At 31.6% G+C, this 7287-nt stretch overlaps 1 non-coding gene across 1 annotated transcript; it reads left to right on the forward strand.

Annotated features, from left to right (window-relative positions):
* Positions 1-2570: 2570 nt before the first annotated feature.
* On the forward strand, positions 2571-2677 carry LOC139874102 (small nucleolar RNA R71). Its single transcript, XR_011767807.1, has one exon. It is a non-coding gene; the product is annotated as a small nucleolar RNA R71 (small nucleolar RNA).
* Positions 2678-7287: the final 4610 nt, after the last annotated feature.

A 7287-nucleotide genomic window follows, 5' to 3' on the forward strand; every position in this document is an offset into this window, starting at 1 on the left:
CACCTTTGAAAGGTTGCGGGGTGTTGCAAAGTCCAAATGGCATGCGTTTGTAAGCAAAAGTACCATAAGGGCACGTGAATGTGGTTTTCTCTTGGTCATCGGGTGCTATTGGAATTTGAAAATATCCGGAAAATCCATCAAGAAAACAATAGTAACTATTTCCGGCTAATCTTTCCAATATTTGATCAATGAACGGTAAGGGAAAGTGATCTTTTCTGGTAGCATCATTTAATTTTCTATAATCAATACATACACGCCATCCTGTTACAGTCCTAGTAGGAATAAGCTCATTTTTCTCATTTGTGATGACAGTCATGCCACCCTTCTTAGGCACGCATTGAACTGGGCTTACCCATGAACTATCAGAAATTGGATAAATTAAACCTGCATCAAGCAGTTTAATAATTTCTTTTTTAACTACATTTTGCATATTAGGATTTAGTCTTCGTTGGCGTTGCACATACGTTTTATGACCTTCTTCCATAAGGATTTTATGTGTGCAATACGAAGGACTTATTCCTTTAATATCATGAATCTTCCATGCAATGGCTGATTTATGAGCTTTCAACACAGAAATGAGTTGTGATTTCTCATTTTCAGTAAGAGAAGACGATATTATTACAGGTAATTCAGATTCACCATGTAAATAAGTGTATTCCAAATGGTTTGGAAGTGGCTTTAACTCTAATGTCGGAGGTTCTTCTATCGATAATTTATATCGATATCTGTCTTCTTCTTTTAGCATTTGAATTTCTTCTGTTGTTGGTTCATATCCATTAGCTATTAGTGTAGCTAACATTTCAGCTTCATCAATTGGTTTAGTTCCTTCTCCTAAAGAACATTCTCCCATTCCTTGTAATTCTAGAAATTCTTCTAATAATTCTGCATGTGAATCTATAGTTTGAATATAATAACATGTATCATCTGCAGATTGCAGTTGTTGCATTGCTCTTTCAACTGAAAAGGTAACACTCTCGTCCTCTATACTTAGGGTCAATTTCTTACCAAACACGTCTATCATTGCTTTAGCCGTGTTTAAGAATGGTCTTCCTAATATGAGAGGAATTTGAGAATCTTCTTCCATGTCCAGAACAACAAAATCTACTGGAAATACTAAAGTACCAACTTTAACTAGCATGTTCTCCATTATCCCTCTAGGATATTTTATTGATCTATCGGCTAGTTGTATACTTATTCTTGTTGGTTTCAATTCTCCAAGGTCTAGTTTAGTGTATAGTGAATACGGCATTAAATTTATACTAGCACTTAAGTCTGCTAATGCCTCTATTGAATTAAGACTACCCAGAAAACATGGAATTGTGAAACTTCCTGGATCAGATAGTTTTTTTGGTATCTTATTCAACAGCACTGCTGAACAATTAGCATTCATAGTAACAGCCGAGAGTTCTTCCATTTTCTTTCTATTTGATATTAGATCTTTCAAGAATTTAGCATATCTAGGCATTCTTAAAATTACATCAATGAAAGGAAGATTTACATTTATTTGTTTAAACATATCCAAGAATTTGGATTGCTCGAATTCAAGTTTCTCTTTTTTCATTTTACTCAGGTAAGGAAGTGGTGGTTGATATGGTTTAACATAAGGTTTAGCCTTAACTGTGTTATCTTCATTAACCTTTTCAACTACCGGTTCTGTTTCCTTATCTTGTTCAGGTTGTGGTTCTTGTGGAGTAGGAATAGCTTTATCAGAAGTTACAGGTATTTCAGGTGGTTTAAGTGTTGTACCACTTCTTGTGGTAATGGCTTTAGCTGTTTCATTCCGGGGGTTAGCATTTGTATCACTAGGTAAACCTCCCGATTTTCTTTCACCTATTAACCTTACTAGGTTACTTACTTCTTGCTCCAAATTTTGAATAGAAGCTTGTTGATTTCTAAATGCTTGAGCATTTTGTTCATTAGTTTGTTTCTGAGATGTGAAAAACTGCGTTTGAGTTTCAACTAGCTTTGTCATCATATCTTCTAAATTTGGCTTTTTATCATCGGTTTGTGGTGGTTTGTTTTGAAAATTAGGTCTTTGCTGGTTGTAAGTATTATTGGATACTTGTTGATTGCTAGGACCTTGTTGGTTGTTGTATGGAATATTTCGGTTATAATTCTGATTTTGATTATAAATCGGTCTTGGCAGTTGATAATTATTCTGATAATTATTTCCAGGCCTTTGGTTTATGTATGAAATATTCTCTCTTTGTTCCATTGTTAGTTCAATACTGAGACAATCTTTTATCAAATGTGGTCCTCCACATTGCTCACAACTAATTCGTATTGAGTGTATATCCTTAGTCATCTTTTCCATTCGTCTCTCCACAGCATCTATCTTTGCTGAAATGGAATCTAAGTCATGGCTAGAATCGGCTCTAGCTGCTTTAGATGATCTAACGATATCTTTTTCTTGATGCCACTCATGTGAGTGGGAAGCAGTGTTATCAATAATTTTGTAAGCATCAGTTTCTGTTTTCTTCATAATAGAACCACCAGCTGCTATATCGATGTCTTTTCTTGTAGTGATGTCGCATCCTTGGTAGAATATTTGTACTATTTGACAAGTGTCTAATCCATGTTGCGGACATCCTCTTAATAACTTTCCAAATCTTGCCCATGCCTCATATAGAGTTTCATTTGGTTTCTGTGTGAACGTAACAATTTCTCCTTGAAGTCTTACGGCTTTAGATGCCGGAAAGAATTGTTTAAGAAAATTTTCAATTAAAACATCCCATGTATCAATCGCCCCTTCAGGTAACGATTCCAACCAATCTTTCGCTTCTCCCTTTAAAGTCCAGGGAAATAACTTGAGATATATCTGTTCATCCTCCACTTCTCGGATTTTAAATAGTGTGCAGATCCTATTAAAGGTACGAAGATGTTCGTTTGGATCTTCCTTCGGCGCACCACTAAATTGGCATTGATTAGTCACCATATGTAGAATTTATCCTTTGATTTCATAATCTGGCGCATTAATGTCTGGATGAGTAATTGCGTGACCTTGGCCAGTGCGTTTAGTTCGCATTCGGTCTTCCATACTTAAAGGTTCTGTTACTTCCATAATTGAATTTGTTGAATCTGAATCACTAGAGGATTCTAATTTAATGGTTCGTTCCTCAAAAATCTCTGTTTGAATGATTGGTGGTTCCGGAGGAAAAATTAATGGTTCGGGATCTATGAATCGTCCCTGAATATTCTCCGGATTCTCAATTGTGAGGTCGGGTTCAAAAAATGGATTATCGGAAATTTGAATTGGAGTACTTGGTTGACTGGATGACGATTCTAAAGAAAAATCAACGGCGACAATATTTGCTAGATGTCTTGATCTGGTTACAGGTGGTGAATGTACAAAAGGTGGTGAACATCTTGCTCGGTGCATTCACTGAATATCCTATTAGTTTTTAAAAGGAAAGAAAAATTATATAAGTTATCCAATTAATAGACTTTTCTGATTTTGCCCACGTTTCGAATAGCCAAAAAATGCAGCAGAGGGGCAGGATTCGTTTGGTCTCAATATAATTGAAGACTGTTTGGCTCCAATAACCCGGTCCACGTACAAATCCAACTATTACTACGAACCAGAAAATTTTGATGTCTATCAATTTAACCAGTTAAAATAAATTTTCGTAATTTTAAGAAATTTAGATAAGAAGTAGAATAAAAATCTATGTCCTAAAACTAGAATAGCGAGAAATAAGAAAGAAAAAGAGCGCGTCGAAAAAGGTCGAAAAAGAAAAGATCGAAAAATAAAAGGCGTCGAAAAATAAGAAATAAAAAAAAAGTGACTTATAGAACTTAAAAACACTCGACTAACCCAACCTTATTACTATCACTAACTTAAAATTATAATCGCAAATTCAGATTACTAATTGGAGTGATAATTGATACATAGGTAAAAGGCGTCGAAAAATAAAAATAAGAAAGTAGCGTGTTGAAACTTAAAAAGGCACTAAAAACTAAAAATTAAAAGTTGCTTCTAAAAATATTAAAGCTTACAAGTAAAACTATATCCCAAATGGCAATATCTTAAAAAGGAACTAAAACTTAAAAAGGCGTCGCAAAATTCTAAAGCACTTTAATCTTAGTTTAAAGAAAAAGCACTTAAGGGATTTTACGGCAAAGCCTAAAAATCTAGAAGTAAAAATAACTATGGCAAAAACTAAGCTTAAAACTAAATACGAGTGAAAAGTACAAAAGTTACGCTAAAATGAATAAAAAGGAACAAATTATAAAAATATACTAAAAGTTGCAAAAATTACAATTTTAATAAAAATATTATTTTTATATTATTTATTTTATAAAACTATTAATTTTATAAACTAATTAAACTAATTAAAATTTAAAATACAATTTATTTTAAAAATTTAAAACTAATTATAATAATAATTAAGTAATTAGGGTTAATAATAATAAATAAATAATAATTACTCCGTAATAAATGCTTTTTAGGGTTTCTGGTCACCCGTGTCAGACGGCTCCGCGAGTCGCGGTGCCTCGTGGCTACAACCACCGCAAGTCGCGGGGTTTGGAATTTCAGTTTTGGTGGGTTCGTTTGACAGGTTTCGGTTTTATTTTTTATATATATTTATTTTTTATTTTTCTGTTTTAATATTTATATAAAATATTTATATAATTTAAATAAAAACTTATATTTAAAAACAAAAATAAAAATAGAATACTTTATAATTTTCTAAATAACAATCTAAAAAAATAGATTTATATATATATATATTTTTTTTTCGGTTTTTTTTATTGTTTTAAATAAAAACAAAATATTTAAATAAAACTTATATTTTTATAAAATAAAAATAAAGAAACTTTATAAAACTTAAATATTTAACAAATTCTTAAAAATATTTATATTTTTGTTTTCTTTTTATGTTTTCGAATATTTTAAATGTATTTTTACAAAAAGCGTATTTTTATAAAAGTAAACTAAAAATAAATTTTTTTTTTTTTTTATATATAGCGTTGCGCTTCCGGCTTTTAAGCTAGATTTTAAGTTCCCCGGCAGCGGCGCCAAAAATAGTTGATGTTAAAGCTAAGAGGTATAAAATACTATTAAATTTTACAAGGAAATACTATTAAATACGATACAATTTTACACAAGATATTTATTATTTATTTACAAATGGGATATACCTAAACCTTGCTACAACACTATAGGCAGTGTACCTAATCATACAGTAGTGTAGTTTTTAGTAAGTCCGGTTCGTTCCACAGGGAGCGGGCTTATTGCACACTATATTTTTAAACAATTATATTTGTACAAAATATATTATATTAATAATATATAAAAGGGGGTTTTTACCGTTTAATGACCGGTTTGTCGATTTTAAAACTTTAGTCGCAGTTAAAACCGAATGTAAAATAAATATAACTTAATTTAAAACGTAAAATAAATAACGATAATGAAATTTCGATAAATAAAAGTGCGATAATTAAAAAGTACGATAATTAAAAGTGCAATTAAATATGAAAATAAAGGAATTATGCTTATTTAAACTTCCATAATCATGATGTTTGACGTGTTGATTTTAGTTTTATGCCCATGGGTTAATTGTCCTTTGTCCTGGATTATTTAATATGTCCATACGGATTTGTCCATAATAGTCCATCAGTCATAAATATAAAGAGCGAAAGCCTTCGTCAAATTATTCTTATTCCCGAAGTCAAATATTCCAACTAATTGGGGATTAGAATTGTAACAAGGTTTTAATACTTTGTTTAATGAATACACCAGGTTATCGACTGCGTGTAAACCAAGGTTTTACTACTTTGTTAACAATTACACCAATTACCCTTGAATGTAATTCACCCCTGTTTCAACAAGTCTATTAACTATTAATCCAGTTCCTTATCCGGTAAAATGAATAATTATTGGTATTTATAGATATCCCGCCCACCGTACCCAGTCAAGCGTATGTGGTTATATATAAATACGTCAAATTATAAGTTTGTATATTAAATTAACAAGGTATTGTTTAGTTAATATAAAACCCATTAATAGCCCATAGTCTAATTTCTACAAGTGTCGTTCTTTTATCCAAACCCCAATTATGGTACAAATTCCAATTACCCAATTTTAGTAATTAGCCTAACATCATGATTACTTCGGATTAAATAAGCATAATAATAACTTAGCTACGAGACATTAAGTTAAAAAGGTTGAACATAACTTACAATGATTAAAAATAGCGTAGCGTTACACGGACAGAATTTCGACTTACACCCTTACAACATTTGCTAACATACCCTTATTATTAGAATTAAAATTAAAATTAAAATTAAAATATAAATTATAAATATAAATATTACGTATAGATATAGAGAGGATGGATTATGGATGATAAAAACGATCAAACTGCGTTGCCTTTTTTAGGGATTTGAGTCCAGGGAAGCTCCGCGACTCGCGTAATTTTTGCACTGTAAACTCCGCAACTCGCGGAGTTCGTTTTTCCAGCTCACACTAATTTGGAACCTTTTTTGCCGACGATTTTTAAATATATTATAATATATATATATAAATTTTAAGAATTAATTATATATTATATTATATTCATGTGCATAGTTGACTTGTAATTTTTAGTCCGTTGCGTCGAGCGTTGAGAGTTGACTCTGGTTCCGGTTCCGAATTTTTGAATGTCCTTGCGTACAAATTAATATCTTGTATTTTGCGTTTCGAATCTTGTACTCTTGTAATTTCGAGACGTTTCTTATCAATAATTGGAACCTCTTTGATTGTATTTTTTACTTTTGAGCTTTTTGGTCATTTGCGTCTTTAATTCGTTGAATCTGTCTTTTGTCTTCACCTTTTATTATTTAAATGAATATCACTTGTAAATAGAACAATTGCAACTACAAACTTGTCTTTCTTGAGGAATAATGCTATGAAATATATGTTCGTTTTTAGCATTATCATGTGCATGCGATATCTTTTAAATACAGTACACCTTTCTCGTGTACGAAACCATTTTTCATAAATCTTAGTAACCGTACACATATCTCGTGTACAAAATAACATACACATAACCTATGTATAAAATCATTCTCTCGATACATAATATTCGATTTGCTTTGCATGCTTTCGTTGCTTGGTAACCGACCTTAACATTTAATGCGCATCATAAATATCCCAAAAATAAATAGAACTTTCAGTCTTTAATCAATATATAAACTTCGAAGTACTAAACACCACGCCCTCTAGCTCTTCCGTCTAGTGAATATTCTGGGTGGGGGTGTTAAACCCGGTAGCTACCTTTAGGATTCGCATGAATTAGGGGCCAT

Source organism: Rutidosis leptorrhynchoides, chromosome 10, assembly GCF_046630445.1.
Source record: "Rutidosis leptorrhynchoides isolate AG116_Rl617_1_P2 chromosome 10, CSIRO_AGI_Rlap_v1, whole genome shotgun sequence".
Classification (NCBI taxonomy): Eukaryota; Viridiplantae; Streptophyta; class Magnoliopsida; order Asterales; family Asteraceae; genus Rutidosis; species Rutidosis leptorrhynchoides.